This window comes from Dermacentor variabilis, chromosome 6 (genome assembly GCF_050947875.1).
Source record: "Dermacentor variabilis isolate Ectoservices chromosome 6, ASM5094787v1, whole genome shotgun sequence".
In the NCBI taxonomy this organism is placed as follows: Eukaryota; Metazoa; Arthropoda; class Arachnida; order Ixodida; family Ixodidae; genus Dermacentor; species Dermacentor variabilis.
The window spans coordinates 28,221,260-28,240,798 of record NC_134573.1 but is presented as its reverse complement, the minus strand read 5'-3'; positions in this window follow the sequence as shown (position 1 = coordinate 28,240,798).

Genomic DNA, 19,539 nt, shown 5'->3' with positions numbered 1-19,539 from the left:
TACGTGTGTGCAGCTTTTCAGTGAACGCTTCCGATGCCAGTATATAAATAGGTAGGTGGCACTGCAATGACGAATGAGATCTCTTAATTTCCTCCCATACTGAGCGGAATCGAAACAAGATCACAACGGTTCCTCAAGGACAGCAACTCGACGCATTAGCTGGTTGCATCGCAAATGAACTAGGTGTGTGCCGCTTTTCAATGAACGCCTTCGATGCCAGTTTGAATAAATAGGTATGTGGCAATGCAATGACGAATAAGATCTCTTAAATTTCTCCCATGCTGAGGGGAATCGAACCAAACTTCGAAAGGTTCCTCAAGGACAGCAACCCGACGTATTAGCTGGTTGCGCCACAAATGAACTAGGTATGTGCCGCTTTTCAATGAACGCCTTCGATGCCAGTTTGAATAAATAGGTAGGTGGCACTGCAATGACGAATAAGATCTCTTAAATTCCTCCCATGCTCAGCGGAATCGAGCCAATATTCCAAGGGTTCCTCAAGGACAGCAACCCGACGCATTAGATGGTTGCACCACCAATGGGCTAGGTATGTGCCGCTTTTCCATGAACGCCTTCGATGCCAGTTTGAATAAATAGGTATGTGGCACTGCAATGACGAATAAGATCTCTCCAATTCCTCCCATGCTGAGCGGAATCGAAACAAGATTCCGACGGTTCCTCAAGAACAGCATCCCGGCGCATTAGCTGGTTGCGCAACAAATGAACTAGGTGTGTGCCGCTTTTCAATGAGCGCCTATCATGCCATCGCGTTAGCGAGTTGCGCCATGAAAGCTCTGGACGTATGTGCCGCTCTTCAATGAACCTCTTGCCAACTTGAGTCACTCAGTATGTGCCACTGCGTGTGCGGTCAAACAAGGAAACAATTCTCAACGTTTGCAGGCACCGGCGCCCCACGCCTTCTCCTCTCGGAGGTCACGCGCGCATTTTTCGGCTGTGCCACCAGATGGCAAGGCGTGTCCAGAAATAAGTGCGAGAGAAGCCCCGTTGCGGCACGATAACTAGAATAGCGCTCGCATGCAATAATTTCGGCGGCCAAGCGCAGGCATTGCAGCAGCTCCCGTATACACTCTTAAGCAAAATTGTCCCCTTTTGCCGCACAACAACAATCGTTATCTGTCTTCCGCATTTCCTTTCCTTTGAGGTTGCGCGCCCGGTAGTTTCCAGCAACGAAGAGCATGCGCGTTATCAGCATGACATAGTATTCCTGACAAGAAAGTAGCCGGCGCGGCGTTTTCAAGAAAGGAAACGCAAGCTAGGCAGATGACGATTATTTTTTTATGGAAAAGATACACCCCAAAGGGTGTAACTTTACCGAAGAGTGTATGGCGCCGACTGTTCTTAGAGATGCGCCAAATGAGAGTCCCGCTGCATTAAACGCGTAATACATACCAGCAAGCAACAGAATGCCAATAAAGAAAGGCGTCAGGCAGGGAGATACGATATCTCCAATGCTATTCACAGCGTGTTTACAGGAGGTATTCAGAGACCTGGATTGGGAAGAATTGGGGATAAACGTTAATGGAGAATACCTTAGTAACTTGCGATTCACTGATGATATTGCCTTGCTTAGTAACTCAGGGGACCAATTGCAATGCATGCTCACTGACCTGGAGAGGCAAAGCAGAAGAGTGGGTCTAAAAATTAATCTGCAGAAAACTAAAGTAATGCTTAACAGTCTCGGGAGAGAACAGCAATTTACAATAGGCAGCGAGGCACTGGAAGTCGTAAGGGAATACATCTACTTAGGGCAGGTAGTGACGGCGGATCCGGATCATGAGACGGAAATAATCAGAAGAATAAGAATGGGCTGGGGTGCGTTTGGCAGGCATTCCCAAATCATGAACAGCAGGTTGCCAATATCCCTCAAGAGAAAAGTATATAATAGCTGTGTCTTACCAGTACTCACCTACGGGGCAGAAACCTGGAGGCTTACTAGAAGGGTTCTACTCAAATTGAGGACGACACAACGAGCTATGGAAAGAATAATGATAGGTGTAACGTTAAGGGATAAGAAAAGAGCAGATTGGGTGAGGGAACAAACGCGAGTTAATGACATCTTAGTTGAAATCAAGAAAAAGAAATGGGCATGGGCAGGACATGTAATGAGGAGGGAAGATAACCGATGGTCATTAAGGGTTACGGATTGGATCCCAAGGGAAGGGAAGCGTAGCAGGGGACGGCAGAAAGTTAGGTGGGCGGATGAGATTAAGAAGTTTGCAGGGACGGCATGGCCACAATTAGTACATGACCGGAGTTGTTGGAGAAGTATGGGAGAGGCCTTTGCCCTGCAGTGGGCGTAACCAGGCTGATGATGATGGTGATGACATACCTCGTTCCTATGGTAGCAATGGGTTGTGTCACTACATTGATTAAATGCTTGCGCATTACTGTCAACAGTCATGACATGGGTTCTGCCGCAACTTTTTTCATCTGCTTCCGCTAATGACCATGTACTCATCTGTCTCTCTAGGAATCTACATGTGGAACTCATATCTTTCAATAGTAATCAAGTGCAGTGATTTTATGGCGCACTTTCTCCTATCCAGCTACCTAAGTGTGCTTCTACAAAGCACTAATACTCCCTGAACTCGAATATGCATGTGCGATATGGCAGTCCAGGCATTGTTCCTGGACGAACGTTTCTGATCCCATAAGAAACCCGCCATCAGTACTATAGTGTCCATTTATTCTTTTTTTTCTTGCCGGCACCTAATCTATGAAATTAATCCTCGATGTACCTGACTTCGTATTGTGGCGTAAAAATTTCCATGTACGCCCTTCGGCAACATTTATTATAGACTATCCCGGCTGTATTCATATAGGAGGTTACAGCCGGGATAGTCTATAATAAATGTTGCCGAAGGGCTTGCATGGAAATTTTTACGCCACAATACGAAGTCAGGTACATCGAGGATTAATTTCATAGATTAGGTGCCGGCAGGCCGCCATTGGAATCTGAACCTGGCAATGTTTAACGTTAGAACGCTATCTAGCGAGGCGAGTCTAGCAGTGTCATTGGAGGAATTAGACGGTAGTAAATGGGATATAATAGGGCTCAGTGAGGTTAGGAGGACAAAAGAAGCATATACAGTGCTAAAAAGCGGGCATGTACTGTGTTACCGGGGCCTAGCAGAGACACGAGCACTAGGAGTCGGATTCCTGATTAATAAGGAAATATCTGGTAACATACAGGAATTCTATAGCATTAACGAGAGGGTGGCAGGTCTTGTTGTGAAGCTTAATAAGAGGTACAAATTGAAGGTGGTACAAGTCTATGCCCCTACATGCAGTCATGATGACCAGGAAGTCGAAAGCTTTTATGAAGACGTGGAATCGGCGATGGGTAAAGTCAAAACAAAATACACTATACTGATGGGCAACTTCAATGCCAGGGTAGGCAAGAAGCAGGCTGGAGACAAGTCAGTGGGGGAATATGGCATAGGCTCTAGGAATACCAGAGGAGAATTATTAGTAGAGTTTGCAGAACAGAATAATATGCGGATAATGAACACCTTTTTCCGGAAGCGGGTTAGTCGAAAGTGGACGTGGAGGAGCCCGAATGGTGAGACTAGAAATGAAATCGACTTCATACTCTGCGCGAACCCTGGCATCATACAAGATGTAGACGTGCTCGGCAAGGTCCGCTGCAGTGACCATAGAATGGTAAGAACTCGAATTAGCCTAGACTTGAGGAGGGAACGGAAGAAATTGGTACACAAGAAGCCAATCAATGAGTTAGCGGTAAGAGCGAAACTAGAGGAATTCCGGATCAAGCTACAGAACAGGTACTCGGCTTTAACTCAGGAAGAGGACCTTAGTGTTGCAGCAATGAACGACAATCTCATGGTCATCATTAAGGAGTGCGCAATAGAAGTCGGTGGTAACGCCGTTATACAGGAAACCAGTAAGCTATCGCAGGAGACGAAAGATCTGATCAAGAAACGCCAATGTATGAAAGCCTCTAACCCTACAGCTAGAATAGAACTGGCAGAACTTTCTAAGTTAATCAACAAGCGTAAGACAGCGGACATCAGAAACTATAATATGGATAGAATTGAACAGGCTCTCAGGAACGGAGGAAGCCTAAAAACAGTGAAGAAGAAACTAGGAATAGGCAAGAATCAGACGTGTGCGTTAAGAGACAAAGCCAGAAATATCGTTACTAATATGGATGAGATAGTTCAAGTGGCTGAGGAGTTCTATAGAGATTTATACAGTACCAGTGGTACCCACGACGATAGTGGAAGAGAGAATAGGCTAGAAGAATTCGAAATCCCACAGGTAACGCCTGAAGAAGTAAAGAAAGCCTTAGGAGCTATGCAAAGGGGGAAGGCAGCTGGGGAGGATCAGGTAACAGCAGATTTGTTGAAGGATGGTGGTCAGATTGTTCTAGAGAAACTGGCCACCCTGTATACGCAATGCCTCATAACCTCGAGCGTACCGGAATCTTGGAAGAACGCTAACATAATCCTAATCCATAAGAACGGGGACGCCAAAGACTTGAAAAATTAGAGACCGATCAGCTTACTGTCCGTTGCCTACAAAGTATTTACTAAGGTAATCGCAAATAGAATCAGAAACACCTTAGACTTCTGTCAACCAAAGGACCAGGCAGGATTACGTAAAGGCTACTCAACAATAGACCATATTCACACTGTCAATCAAGTGATAGAGAAATGTGCAGAATATAACCAACCCTTATATATAGCTTTCATTGATTACGAGAAAGCGTTTGATTCAGTCGAAACCTCAGCAGTCATGGAGGCATTACGGAATCAGGGTGTAGATGAGCCATATGTAAAAATACTGGAAGATATCTATAGCGGCTCCTCAGCCACCGTAGTCCTCCACAAAGAAAGTAACAAAATCCCTATAAAGAAAGGCGTCAGACAGGGAGATACGATATCTCCAATGCTATTCACAGCATGTTTACAGGAGGTATTCAGAGGCCTGGAGTGGGAAGAATTGGGGATAAAAGTTGATGGAGAATACCTTAGCAACTTGCGATTCGCTGATGATATTGCCTTGCTTAGTAACTCAGGAGACCAATTGCAATGCATGCTCACTGACCTGGAGAGGCAAAGCAGAAGGGTGGGTCTGAAAATTAATTTGCAGAAAACTAAAGTATTGTTTAACAATCTCGGACGAGAACAGCAGTTTACGATAGGTAGCGAAGCACTGGAAGTGGTAAGGGAATACATCTACTTAGGGCAGGTAGTGACCACGGATCCGGATCATGAGACTGAAATAACCAGAAGAATAAGAATGGGCTGGAGTGCGTTTGGCAGGCATTCTCAAATCATGAACAGCAGGTTACCACTATCCCTCAAAAGGAAAGTGTATAACAGCTGTGTGTTACCAGTACTCACATATGGGGCAGAAACCTGGAGGCTTACGAAAAGGGTTCTGCTGAAATTGAGGACGACGCAACGAGCTATGGAAAGAAGAATGATGGGTGTAACGTTAAGGGATAAGAAAAGAGCAGATTGGGTGAGGCAACAAACGCGGGTAAACGACATCTTAGTTGAAATCAAGAAAAAGAAATGGGCATGGGCAGGACATGTAATGAGGAGGGAAGATAACCGATGGTCATTAAGGGTTACGGACTGGATTCCAAGGGAAGGGAAGCGTAGCAGGGGGCGGCAGAAAGTTAGGTGGGCGGATGAAATTAAGACGTTTGCAGGGACAACATGGCCACAATTAGTACATGACCGGGGTAGTTGGAGAAGTATGGGAGAGGTCTTTGCCCTGCAGTGGGCGTAACTAGGCTGATGATGATGATGATGATGATGATGATGATGATGATCCCGGCTGTCAATGAGCAACTTGTGCTTCGTACGTCTTAAATATTTTGTCACGCGTTCATCATCAGTTTATGTTTCAGTAGAGCTGAAATTATGGTTAGTTGGTTAGTCATAATTGCCAAATGCCAGCGCGTAAAAGAATACAAGGGACGGACGTAAAGACAAAAACACAGCGGTTTGTATGTCACAGCGTAGCTCGAGGACTTACTCGCCAACCAAGTGAGCCGTCCCAGCCGAGAACGAGAGGAGACCGCATGGTCAGCTAGAGAGAAATCACCGACTACAATCGGCTGGGTAGGGCCCCGTACGCAACAGCTCATTCCGAGCTAACCAATAAACAGGCGGTGGCCTGGCGCCTCCTGCAAACAAACATGTATCCCAACCCGTTGGTTGCAGCGAGTTCTTTCCAGGACAATACAATGATCAATGCAAATTTTCTAAGGGCAGGGTGGATATGCCACGTATTTTATGGCTTTGCTCGAAGGTATTGAGGGCCGCAAAATTCAAAACCGGCAGCAGTGGGCAGATAGATGTATACGCTACGCCTTTCTATATGACATGCGGCATATGCAGGTTATATTGCCACACCATTCTATCACTAACGTGGCTAATACCTTGCCTTACATTCTTGAGAAAGTTATTTCTCGAAATTTTGAAAATGACCCTGCCGCTCTGCGGAAACCAGGTCCGGGCCGTCCAGCTAGCTGAGGCAGCTGCTGAGACAGACGCGATCTCGGCCGCCTGCTAGGCGGAGAGAGGCTGCGTCCGCTCCCGTCTTTAGGCTCGTTCCTTGCTCTTTTAGGCGCTGGCATTTGATGACCATCAATTCAAGATTGGAGCGCCGACTTGCTGCTCGGGTGCCTACATCAACTCATTCATCCCGCGCGCCAGTACAGTTTAACCAGCTCCCGGCATCCATCGCTGCTACCACCGGCAGTACCAACTTTAAGATAGCATGCCACGACCATGTCTTGTCATCCCTTTCCTCTCTGCAATGACCTTTGAGCATTGAGAGTTTAGACAATAATTAATTATGAGCTACCTACTGAATAAGTTATTTATAGGCATCTCATATAAACCACAAGTCAAATCAAGCTTTATTTTCTTTTGAGAGAGGAGGAGGCGGGACTAGAAGCCGTGAGTACGGCTTGGCAGTGGTCCCTGCCCCCTTATTTCGGCATGACAGAGTAGATAGATGATATACAACTGATTACATTGCACGTAACATAGAACATACATTTGTTTTTGGAATAAAATTAAATACAAGCATAAATACCTGTCAGAATACAGAAAGAAATTAAGCTTTCCTAACACAACTGAAATAATAATATAAATTCAACTATAATATAGTTCTTGACATCACATAAATAATAGATGTTATGTCTGATACTTATCCTTTAGACATTGTCGATAAGAAAAGTCTGATCTCATTGTTTGAGTAAAAGAACGGGTCAAATGATTCTTGATGGAACTCATTTAATAAATGTGGGAATGTATAGGATAAAGATTTTTATTATAGTTAGCTCGTGGGGTTGGTACAAACCATAATTCTTTGTTTCTCGTTTGAAGTATACTTTTATTTGAACGTAGGTTTGCAAGGTCAGTTATCTGTGTATTGCTGTGCTTGATAGACGCTTTATACCACAGCAATTATCTATTATCATAGAGTTGATGCACAGGAGAAATATTACATTGTACAAGCAACTCTTTAGTGTGCTCATTATAAGGCAAATTTGCGATACATCTTATAGCTTTTTTTTAAATTATAGGGTTTTACGTGCGAAAACCACTTTCTGATTATGAGGCACGCCGTAGTGGAGGATTCCGGAAATTTCGACCACCTGGGGTTCTTTAACGTGCATATAGCTTACTTTTGTAATATAAGTATTTTAACCTTGTTAGTCATACCTGTTGTACCCCATACAAGATGACAATACTGAAGCCAGGAAAGCACCAATGAATTGCGGAGTAAAATTTTAATCTTTACAGGGAGTATATTTCTTAGTCTAGTAAATATACAAACTGCTGAAGAAACTTTAGAACAGAGGTACTCTACGTGTTCGTTCCAAGTTAAATCTCTTGAGAAGAAAACGCCCAGGATGTTAATATTATCAACAACTTCTATTTTCTCATTACCCATGCTTATATTATTCAATCTGGGGATAGTTTTGCCCTTAGGTGCATATAGGACAACTTTTGTTTCATTATAGTTTTGTTTAAGGATATTAGCATCAGCCCTTCTTTTTTGCAAGCGCACTGTTGGTTTTGCGTTCAATACCAGCCGTCGACATACCCGTAATAAGAACAGACGGGTCATCAGCGTAAGAAATAAATTGGGCGTCCTTGTAGCAGAATACAATGTCATTTACACAAACTGTGAGAAGGAGTGGCCCCAAAATGTTGCCTTGAGGTACTCCAGCAAGTATTGACTGTAAGAATAATCTGTTATTGCATTCATCGATATATTGAGTTCTTTGGGCAAGGTACGATTTTATTACATCGTTTGCTATTCCACGTATCCCATATTGTTTAAGCTTATAAAGGAATATGGAATGACTCATCGTGTCGAAAGCCTTCGAGAAGTCTATATATATACCTAAAACATACAGTCCGGTGCTGAAGGCCCGTACAATTATTTCTTTCTCAGCCAATAGTGCTGTTTAAGTAGGCACCTGTGTTTCCTGAAACCGTGTTGGAAGTCATGCAGCAATTTGTGGCCAGTAAGATACGAGGAGATTCTAATATAGATAATTTTTTTCAGTACTTCAGTTAATACAGACAAAATCGACATTGGACAATAGTTGTTAATAACTTTCCTATTGCCACGTTTAAACACTGGTATAACTGAAGCTTCTTGCATGGCCTTAGGAAACACACCACTGCATAAAATGAGATTGCAAATAGATGTTATTACTGGGTAAATTAAATCGAGTACGTGTTTTAAGGGCGTAATTTAAATTCTAGTAGTATATGTTGATTTAGTATTTTTTGAGAGTTTATACAGGAAAAAAACCTCTGAGCAGTCTCTAGGTTGTAAAAACAGTCAATTGATGGGGCTGCAATTTAGTTGACTTGTATCAGAAGTAGAAGGAATAGAACTAGCATTACCCCTGCTCGCACGTTCTTGTTCAATGAAGAAATGATTAAACGCGTTTGCCATTTTCATACCTGAGAGATCTTCGCCTGCAAGCTCAATACTATGCAAAGATCTATAAGCAGTGTTAGGATTCAGGAGCTGTCCGAGTTTTTTCCAGATCAGGTCTGACTTTTTTAAACTGTCACTCCAAAATATGTTAATATAGTATTTCTCTTTTGCCGTCTTCAGCTTAGATGTATGTTTATTGCGGTATGCTTTAAATTTTTTTAGTACCTCAAGATCCTTTGTTTTCACAAAATGTGCGTACAATTCATTCTTGTGCCTTATCGTTTGTAATACATCATGATTCACCCATGGTTTTCGTGCCTTGCGCGGTTTCCGTAATTTTTTCAATGGAAATCATTGATGACATATATTCCTAAAGGTATCTATAAAATTCTTGTACGCCATATCAATATCATTAGATTAATAAGTACTTTCCCATGTCTGGTGACTGACGGAGCTGCGGGATCGCTCAAGTTGTCTTTGCGTGATTACTTGAGTGAAATGTTGTTCCTATGATGTTTTTGGATATGCTGATGTGCTTCCGTACTGACAACCAAAATGATCAGAAATGTCAGTAATAATGACATCTACAAAAATTAGGTCACTGTTTATGCTTGTAATAAAGATATCCAACAAGGACTCACATGTAGGTGTCGCTCTCGTTGGCCTTTTTATAGCATTTATGAAGCCATTTTCTGATATGATTGTCTGAAGCTCATTTGAAATACTCGTAGAAACCAACAAATTCACATATACATCTCCTCCCAAAATTCTGTCCAAGTTATGAGCATTGTCATATCCAGGAAAACTATCAATGAATTAAAGATAGCGCTGTGCACTTCCTGAAGGTGGTCTATAACAAACAGAGAACACTGTACTCCCGCTGCGCAAGCTAAGGACCTCATAATAAGCAGCTATGGCAATGAATTCATCAACGAGTTTGCATTCAATGTATTTCTTTACAAGAATACCAACGCCACGTCCCTTATTTTCAGTACGATGGCAAAAAAAGGGCTGGTATCCCGGAAGCTGAAAGGTGCATGACCGTCCTGTATACCAAGTTTCTGTAAACATTAATGCATCAAACGATACCCCAAATGTTTCGAGTATTGTTTCACTCTCATCTTTGTTTGAGAGGGAGCGGGCGTTAAGATAAGAAAGTGAAAAACGTGGTTTGTTAGCTAAGGCTAATTCTTTAATGTCGGTCAGCAGCAAGACCATGTTGATCTGTTCCATCAATTAGAATCGGAGAAAGAGAATTAGACTATTCTGGACAAGTCTTCAATGTGGGCAACGGATACGACTTCCGACGTGTCTGACTTCCGGACAAAAATCTTCCCATTGGACGACAAGATGTGTTTCCAGTTACATCCTCTCCGTTTGGCGCTTGCCATTCCGAACAGACGTTTAAGTGCTGGGCACAAGTGCTTGTATACATATACTGGAACATGAGAAGCAAACGCGAGATCGGCTGAAGTAGCCCTTTGATCCTTGCTCTCTGTAGCAAACTATCCCGTTTTTCACGGCGCGTAAACTGTATGATTATATTCGATGCTTGATTTCCACCCTAAGATCGAACACGATGACACGCCTCAATGCCACTGTCCACAAGAGGTGCTCCACTGGCTATTGGAAGTTTCTTAGTTATTTCGAGCACACTTTCGTTCGGTGAGTGCGGAACGCCATTTACTTCCACAATGAGTCGCCTGGAGTACTGCTCAGTTTGAACGACTCGGCTCTCGTGTTCCTTAACACCAGTGCGAAGGACATCACGTCCATCCTGTAACACTTTCACCACTGCTTTGAGTTCTACATTTTCCTTTCGTACATCATTTAAGGAGGCCTTCATATCTTCATAACATTTATTTATGAGGGAAAGGCTAGACTTCATTTCTCTGATATCCTTCATGAGGTCCCGCTCCAAACTTTCACGTGATTCTCGGATCTCCTGTTTTATGTCACGTTTTAATTCCTCGATGAGTTTACTCAAATCCTTGCACATGGCTAACCTAACTGTGATACAAGGTACGATTAACTGGTACAATTCCAGTGGTCGACAGTTCCAAGACGGCAAATCACTCACAGCACAACTTTCATGGCCCAACGCACCCTTGGCAGCAACAACAGCGATAATAAAAATAATAGCACTTCCTGTGTTTAAGGCAATGTGAAAAGCTCAACCCACCTGCAAAGATTCCACATACGCTTGATGAGATGTGCCTACGCCGCCGCTGCCGCTGCCAGAGTGCGGCCGTGCCAGCAGCTGTCCGAGAAAACGCCCCCCCTCCCCCGGATGAAACTGATAAATCCGAGGTTGCAGTGCAGTTGGATTGATGGCGGTCCCGGCATTTTTGGTCCTGGTCAGGTCAAAACAGGAAAAGGAGGGCAATGGTAAGTCGCACAAAGAAAAGTGAGTCATGGCACAGCCTACTGTGGCAACGATGAAGGCTCCTTACAGACGCAAATTGTGAAAGACCATCCACTGCAAGGATTCCACATACGCTTGATTAGAAGATGTGCTTACGCCGCCGCTGCCAGAGTGCGGCCGTGCAACCAGAATTGCATGGCTGCAATACAGTTAATGGAAAAGTAAGTGTTTCGCAGCATGTGCGATTTAAATGCATCTAACAGCTGACAATAGTGCTAAATAGTGAAGGCAATCTAGCAGTTGTTCTGTTTCATTGTCTCCATAATTTTTTTTCGAAAGGGCTTTGCGAAATTCCTTTTACATTTAGATGTCATTGTCGAGGGATACGCTTAATTTCCTTCTTCAGCTTTCTGAGTTGTGTCTTCCTTAGTGAATATTTTAACGTATCTTTCTTCTTTTTTCAAAAATGTGAATACCGGTCATTACTATCGTTGCAGCGAGTTCTTTTCCTTTTCAGCCATGTATCACCAGAATTTCGGAATTGTTTCTTGCCGCTATTATTTTATTGTGTTCTATTCACCCAGCGGAAATATTATGTCTGTGTTGCTGTTTTTACAGATGTTTTCTAAGTACAATTTGTTCCTCATGTGGGGTGTATAGATTTTTTTCAAACCAACCTCACGCCTTTTATTCTGGACTCAGATCATTATAAATGGCGTAGTAGAAATGAACATTGCGATGAAACATGACGCACCACATGCCGACGGCGTCGTGTGGCAATCAAGGACGTCAGTTACGCACTGCTCAAGTTAACGACATAAAATTCGTTGATATAATATCCCCTCACAGATATACATAAATCAAAAATAGCTTTTATTGCATAGGGTGTGCTGTTCAATCGGATCTTGTATTTTCTTAAGCTCCCCATGTATTTGCGCTACTCCAATCTGGGATCATTGGGTATACCTATGTTTCTCCGCCAATCTAGAAAAAGGAAGGAAGGAAGGAAATCAACTTTATTCAGGTCCTGCAGGCCACGAGAGCTTCGGGCTCTCATGGAGTGGGCGTCTCCCACGACGGAACCGGGAGGTTGAGTTTCCTGGCGGCGTCGTGGACCTGCTGGACGGCCCAGAGTTGGGGAGCGAGTTCTTCGCTCCGGATTGCCTCTTCAAACTTGCGCTTGTCCTGTTCGTAGTTTACGTGAGCTTGCGAGCACGGCCAGAGTAAATGATAAACGTTAAGGGATGTATTGCAATTGGTGCAATAAGACTTGTCGTAGAGCTCAGGCATGTAATGGTGTAATCTGTATTGAGTGGGGTATGTGTCTGTTTGTAGCATTCTGAGTGTAACTGCTTGAGCTCGAGTGAGCGTGCGGTGTGGCGTGCTATATTGTCTGCGTTGTAGGTAGTAGTGTTTAGTGACTTCGTTGTATGTAGTGGGCGCGTCCTTATTCTCCGAGTGGTCGGGTGAAGCCGCGCGGTCTGTAAGCGCGCGCGCAGCCTCATGTGCCGCCTCGTTAAGGTTGGGGACGTCGCCGAGCTTTGGTCCTAAGTGTGCCGGGAACCAGTATATGAAGTGTTTCTTAATCTCTTTCTTTGAAACAATTTTGAGAGCCTGTGCGCAGACCGTGCCCTTCTGGAAAGCTCTGATAGCGGCTATGGAGTCGCTGTAGATATGGGAAAGATTGTCGTCGGTGAGCGCAACAGCGATCGCAACCTGTTCGGCCTGTTCAGGCTTCCTTGCAATTACCGTGGCTGCATATCTTGTGGATCCGCGGCCGTCCACAACCGCCACTGCGAAAGCTTTGTTTCCCGTGTATGCCGCCGCGTCCACAAAAGCTGAGCGTTCACGGTTCGCCAAGGCTTGGTTAAGAAGGAATTGTCCTCTCGCTTGTCGTCTGCCCCTGTTGTTTTCGGGGTGTACGTTTCTGGGTATAGGGCGGACCGTGATCCTGGCGCGTATGTCCCGTGGGAGGTCCGCAAAGTCTTTTTCTATGTGTCCTTGTGCAAAGCCTAGCTTCTCTAGGATCGTGCGCCCCGGAGGCGTCGTCGAAAGCCTAGCAAGCTGGGCGCGCTGCTGGGCTTCGGCAATTTCTTCCAGGGTGTTGTGCATGCCCAGATGCCCCAGCTTCTCGTTGCTGGTGCTGGTTGGAATGCCGAGGGCTTGCTTGGTGACCTTTCTGATTTGGGCATTCAGTTTGTCTCTTTCGAATCGTGTCCAATTGAGCATTGCCGCAACGTATGCGAAGTGACAGGTGACGAACGCGTGTATGAGTTTGATGAGGTTATGTTCCTTGAGGCCCCTGTGTCTATTGGCAATTCTTCTGATGAGTCCAATAGCGTTGTTGGTTTTGGTGATGAGCTTCTGAACCGTAGAGGCATTGACGTCTTTAGTCTCTACGATCATACCCAGGACTCTGATTTTGTCGACGCACGGTATGGCGTGTCCCGAAGTGGTTCGTACGGTAATTTCTTGATTATAATCGAAGTCTGACGAGTATGGCCTGCGGCCCTTCTGCGTGGGTCTGCGTACGAGCATCTCCGACTTGGTAGGCGAGCATCTGAGTCCTGTGGGAATTAGAAATTCTTCTATGGCGTTCACTGCTTCTTGCAAGATGTCCTGCACCATGCCCGGGGTTCCTTTGGACACCCACATGGTGATGTCACCTGCGTATATGGTATGCTCGAGCCCGTGGATCTGCCCTAGTTTCTCAGCAAGTCCCGCCATGGCAAGGTTGAAAAGCATAGGGGAGATGACCGAGCCTTGGGGGGTGCCCCTGCTCCCTAGCGAGAGTGTCTCCGTGGAGAGGTCGGCAAATCGGAGCGTAGCCGTCCTGTTATCCAAGAATGACTTGACGTACGAGTGGAACCTAGCTCCGAGGTTGAGTTCGGAAATGGTGTCCACAATGTATTGGTGAGAGAGGTTATCGAACGCTTTCTCTAGATCCAACCCAAGAATGGCCTTGGCGTTTCTAATGGGGTCATCAATGATTTGGTGCTTGATTAAAATCATGGTGTCTTGAGTTGATAGACCGGGTCTAAATCCGATGAGGGTGTGTGGTAACAGCCCCTTGGTTTCGAGGAATCTGGAGATTCTGTTTTGAATGGCGTGTTCCGCCGCCTTACCCACGCACGACGTCAGTGATATGGGTCTGAGGTTCTCGACGCCCGAGGGCTTGTTGGGCTTTGGAATGAGAACCGTGGTGGCGTTCTTCCATTCCGGTGGGACCCTGCCGGAAGCCCAGACCTGATTGATTTGATCCGCTAGGAACTGGACGGAGTCTTCGTCCAAGTTACGAAGGGCCTTGTTACTAATACCGTCCGGACCTGGGGCCGATGTGCCATTCAAGTTTTGAAGGACGGTCCTGATTTCTTCCAGGGTGAAGGGTTCATTGAGGTCGGGGTTGTCCGCTCCCGTGTACGGGGAACCGGATGCCTCGGCCTCGTTTTCCTCGCTGCTCGAGAGTGGCATGTATCTTTCGGCAAGTCTTGCCATAAATTCCTGCTCGTTGGAGTTTTTGAGTTCACGTTTCGCTATCTTGTCAGCCGCCTTGGTCTGGGAGCTCCTGGTTTGACCTTTGTTAAGAAGGCGTTTGAGTAGGTTCCAAGTTTTTCCATATGTCACGCTGCCATCGGCCCTTGCACATACTTCGTCCCATTGTTAATTGGAGAGAACTACACAGTGGTGCTCAATGTCCTTGTTCAGTAGTGCAATCTTTTTCCTAAGTCTTCTATTGAGTCGCTGGGTACGCCATCTCTGCAGTATGGATCTTTTCGCTTCCAGCATGTGAGCGAGCTTAGCGTCCATCCCGATTGTCTGGGCATCTGTTTCTATTTCCTTGGTCGCGTTGCGGGCGTCCTCCTTTAGTTCTTGCGTCCACTGTTCTAGAAAAAGGTATGTGCCACTGTGACGTAAGGAGCAGGATGCCTAGACATATTATATACGTAGCGTACTCGTACGTGCGCATAATTCCCATGATCATTATCCATCGCATTCGTTCACGTTACGTAGCCCCGTGGACGTCCCATACTGTGCATCCACCTGATTTCGTGTCTGCATTTTGCCCTACCTTTTTTAAACACTACGGTACATAAACATCGCGGGAGAATAAAGTTGCGACGTATGCGCTTCGTAAGCGTGCACATTGCGTGACATTACACACTGCGTGTAATGTAACCTGCGCTAATCGCATTTAGTTGGGTACCAGTTATTTAACCACTTCACAAAATTTTCCGTCCACGTAGATACCCTTGCGCGTTGGATCTGCATACCTTTTTTTTTCCAAGTCCGGTAATAAAATTTCAGGCTCTCAAACCTCTCGGAGCACCGCAGGATTGGTGGCCGATCCCTCACAGTGGTTATAATGAGAGCATCATCACCATCATCAGCGACGAGTTCGAGAAGTAGAAAAGCGAGAATATACACAGGTCTGTTCTCGTAATGTACCCTCTATGTTCTTTTTGCAGTGCACCTGAAATTATCGAACTTTATTTTCTCTCGTGCCGCCGCTTTCTAAGGCAAAAATAATATTAGAATACTCCTTTACTAAACTTGGGCTGTCGCTAACCTCGTCAACCATTCTTTTTTTTTTTGAGGCTACTTCACTGGAATCCAGCCACAGGGAGGTTTTTCTCGCAGTTTACAATTTTATTAGAGAGACAGAAACAGTTGCTTGCCGAATTTCTAAAAACTTATCAGTCACTTCTATAATTTTATTTCTTTACGTTAACTTATTTTATCAAAATTCTTAACAATTTTTTATTACACTTCTAAATTACAGTTCTATCATCCCACGCTCCACTATTCAAATATAGTTTCGCTTTACTTCTAAGCATACGGAAAACCACCTGCTTCTTGGCCTTTTCCCCATAGTGGGTACGCGCCACTGCTCAGGTTACAAGACAAGAAAAGAAGGTTTCTGCCCGGGTAGAGGCGACACGACGTCCGCCGTTCCAACCAGCTATGCCGGACGCATCGAGCACGACGTGGACCGACTACCCGCGCAGGCAGCAGCGGCCGCACCAGCGCGACCGCTCAAAGCGGCTCTCCGATGAGATCCGCCAGCAGGAGATGCTCGAGAGGTTCCGGGGTCCTCTCAAGGTGGCCTTCGTGACCACCGCCTGCTTCGTGAGTTCCTGAACCCTAAGCTCTCTGTCGGTGTTGTACACTGTCAGTGCTACCACGTTAGCGAGAGCCATATGAAAAGCTAACAGATGATGCAGCCAAGGAAAGCATAGAAGAAGTTATTTGTTATTTTATTTTAAATGTGGGAATGATACGCTAAACGAAAATGAAAGCGGATAGAAAAACACGAATGTTTACAGAAGAATAAGAACGTGGGGACAGATGATGACGGTGATGGTGATTAGTTGGCATCCCCTTTGAAACGGGCCGATGACAAGAAGTCACCTAGCCTGCTTGATTTATTCAGGTGTACGGTGGACTTTTTTCATTCTATCATTTTTGTATACATCTCCAGAACTATTTCCCCCAAAACATCAGAATGGTATCCAGGGCTGGGCAAAGATACTCTGCAATTGGATCATGATAAGATACAAAATACTTGCCAATAAGTGTTTGAGACAAACGTACAAGACGCTAGCGCAACTATCGTATCCAGTACAATGATTTCCATTTGTATCTTAAGATAAATCGATACATTCATAAATTTCGTATTATAGATTTATATACTGTAGCAGCAAACACGAATACACAGAATTGTTTTCTTTGAAATTACTTAACTCCAGCCAACCGTCTTTCATTTTACGGAAATGTCTGTTTTTATCTCTAAATTTTAGTGTTTCTTCTTGTTAAAAGTATATTTTAATTGCGAAACAATTTATGGGTGTTAATTTAGCTGCTTAACATGAAACATATTATTACGCTGCGCTGTCAGAGGCTTTTGCTTGCAGCTTTTGTAATCGGTGAGAGTCGCTGCTCTGCTTGCATGCCGACCAGGTAGCGGGTAGCCATCTAAATACAAGAACATCATCAAGAAGCCTCTCCACAATAGCGCAAACACAACTGTCGAGTTCTACCTTGTCCGTAAACGTATTACCGTTTACGCATGTAACGTAGTCCAGGAAATTGCTTGGAGTGCTTGCGAGCAATAACTACAAACACAATACCCGCCCTATGCACAAGCCTCCCGGAAGTAGCGTCATCCACGCTTCAGTTCACAACAGTGCAACTTACATCTACCAGATCCTTCAAATCCCTGTTGTTTGAAAGCCACTAGATGCAATGCAACCCCCTTATTGCTTTCTTCAGACTTCCTAACCAAGCACCTGGTAAGGGAAAATTCATAACGACACTAAAGCGGCATCAGAATGTGCGCGAAAGACGCCACACGCATTGTCACGGCAGCTACGAGGATGTACCATGGCACCGATGCAACTAAAGAAGTCGCAGTTTCGCTCGAAAGGCGAAGCATCGATTGGGACAACAAATAAGTAGACAGCTATACAGTAAGGAAAGTAGCTTTATCGGCCGTATAAACTTGGAAATACTCGCTTACTAACTGAATTAATAAGCATGATGTCAGCGCGAACAGGCAAATATGACCACATCACACAAGCTAATCGTGTCATGAGAAGCCTACAAACAAAGACACCAAATACAATATAGGGGAAATTATACTTAGCAATCGAAGCAAAGAAATTATAACTGAATGGGAATGAAAGTGGATGAAAAAACAACTTGCCGCAGGTGGGGAACGATCCCACATCTTCGCATTACGCGTGCGGTGCTCTAACACTAGCTGTCAAAACACTGGCGTGAGCCAGTGAGAGTTCGCCTTCGTGCTGTCCATCGCTTCAACGCGAATAACGGCGAGAAAACAGCCCGCACAAAGGTATGAGCCGTCTACACATTGCTTTCAAGATTCGGTGCGCGCGACCGTGCAAAGTACGCCGTTGCTGGCGGCATGGCTTCCGAGATTCACCCTGCGCGCCCGCTGAGCTTTTTCTTTTCGGGAACGCGCGCTCTTTCTTAACGCGCCAACCTGCAAGCATCGTTGCTGTCTAGGAGTCTCCCTTTTCTTGCTTAATAACATAGCACACCTTTCGATAATAGCATGGGCAACCTTGCACGACGGAAGTTGGTGCTGGCATTGTTGCTGCATCGTGTGTGCCACAAGCGCACGGAACTCGGACAATACAATCATCTCATGCAGGAGCTCCGACAAAGTGACCCCGAGTACCATCACTTCAGGTAGGTGAGCACATGCTATAAACACTGAAGGCTGGTGAGTTCTAGAACTATACATAAAGTAAAATCCCTGTAAAATTCTTGAGCTTCCAGTTTGCGAGTGGGAAAATCTGAAAGCGCCGAAATAAGAACAGCTTTTCATTTCCTAATGCAGGATGACAAAGACTTCTTTCGAGGAGATACTGAGCCTTGTGTAAAACAGGATCGTTCATCCACCAACTCACAGAAGTCCGGAGGAAAGGCTCGCGGTCACATTAAGCCAAATGCGCGTCCCCATTTTTTAATGCGTAAGCATTCTTTGGCGAAAACCCCCAGCCCGTCACGCGAAAAGTGTGATGTATTGTAGCTGTACAAAAATGCGCAGTTGGCGAAGTTACGACATTTAGTCGTTATAATGGCGTAAATGTATATGATTGACAGCTTTATAAGCGATACGGAACAATGAAAACAAAATGAAAAAATTAAATTGATCCGAGTGAATTCCCATAGGGCTCCATAAAAAGTCCATCAAGAAGCCTATAGTAGGGATGGGCCACTTGAAATTTTGCGGTGGGCCAAGTCGAACTTTGGGGGTTGGCCAACTTAAAAATAAGGGTGGGCCAAGTTCAACCTTGGGGGAGGGCCAACATAAATTTGAGGGTGAGCCAGTTTGAAATTTGGTAATGGGCAACTTGAAATTTGGAAGTGAGCCAACATGAAATATACGGCTGGACCAACTGAAATTTGGGAGTGCGCCTTTTTAAATTTAGACAAGGGTCAACTTGAAATTTCGGGTGGGCCAACTTAAATTTTGGGAGGCGCCTATTTGAAATCTGCTGGTTTTGGGGTGGGCCAACATGGAATTTAGGGGTATGCCTACGCATACTTTGACAAGCCCAGTGGAGCTTCTGCATTATTTGCTTTTGCAATTCTATATAAATTGTTGAAATAAATGTGTCATGCGTTATATTTTTGCAACACCCGTCCAGTTCCCTTATTACTAGCGTTTAACTAAT